The sequence below is a fragment of the Octopus bimaculoides genome, chromosome 8, assembly GCF_001194135.2.
Source record: "Octopus bimaculoides isolate UCB-OBI-ISO-001 chromosome 8, ASM119413v2, whole genome shotgun sequence".
NCBI classification, from domain to species: domain Eukaryota; kingdom Metazoa; phylum Mollusca; class Cephalopoda; order Octopoda; family Octopodidae; genus Octopus; species Octopus bimaculoides.
In genome coordinates this window covers 86949885-86951204 of record NC_068988.1, presented here as the reverse complement: position 1 = coordinate 86951204, position 1320 = coordinate 86949885, and positions in this window count along the sequence as shown.

Sequence of the window (1320 nt, the reverse complement as noted above, 5' to 3'; positions counted from 1 at the left end):
GGTGTTGTTGTTTCTGTGGATTCACACGGACTATACAGGCTAACTCCATTTTCTGAGAAGAGCCATTTGACTCTACCAGTATTATTCGACGTGCAAGAGACTGTCCTCATTTCTGGTTGCTATTGCAATTTATTTTAATGTAGATTTTAGAATTATTTATTATTAATTTATCTACGACAGGAAACTACATGTTATACAAAATTTTAATAAATATTTGATAAGAATTATATTTCTATGAAGCTGAGGAGTAGATTCTGCCCGAACCTTAGCCCCCGATTGAGCCAGTGTATACAAAGCTACAGAGTTTCAGGCTTGAGAAACGGAACAGCCTGCAGATGTCCTGGATACAAACGGCCTTATTCCTCTAACTTGCTAAAAACTATATGCATTTATATAATACACTACCATATGTTTTTATATCTCTCTATCTGTCTGTCTCTTTGCCAACTGAGCTAACCGGCCATCCTGCTACGCATTTCAAAAACATTCTTATATTCACACATTTTACTAAACTTAGACGGAACAGTTGGGTTAACAGATTGTGTTGTCAACTTCAGTTTTGACAGTACGATCGAACGAGAGAATGACAAGCAGTTAAGGACGTGAAACACTGACGGAGATGGTGGATCAGAGAAGCAGAAGATACGATATATAGACAGAAAGCTGGAAGGCAAAGAGAGAAACAGATAGATAGACAGACATTGAAACAGTTGGTAGTGTATTCTATAAATGAATATAGTTTTTAGCAAGTTAGAGGTATCCAGGACATCTTCAGGCTGTTTCGTTTCTCAAGCCTGTCAAAGTAGATGTGGTTGACACTCTGTAGCTTTGTATACACTGGCTCAGTCTGGGGCTATTCCCAAATACAAGTGTGATAATTGTATTCCATCAATATTAGGGCATTTATTACAGCATGTTTAAGTAAACATTTCTTTTTCTTTTTTTTTCCACCCTCGAATATATCCAATGACGTTACTCTGGTATATCTAATGGCCGTTTGAGCAATGAGTTCGTAGATGATTAATGCGTTAGATGGGTGCTCATGAAGGAGCAAAAACTCCTGAAATATGGCATATACACCCATGAACCATATTTCTCACCATCGGTCTCATTGTTTGTTTAAATCTGACGTCTCGGAAACGAAACATCGTAATAAAATCAGTGCAAGCTACAATTTCCATAGAAAATGTGTATAGATGACTTTACAGCGTTCAGTATTTCAGGAATAGTAGCTGAGGTACACCGTTCGGATGTACTCTACTCGGCAATGAACATTACTCAGAAAGCAATTCAATGGCTTACATGCCGTGGCATAACAGC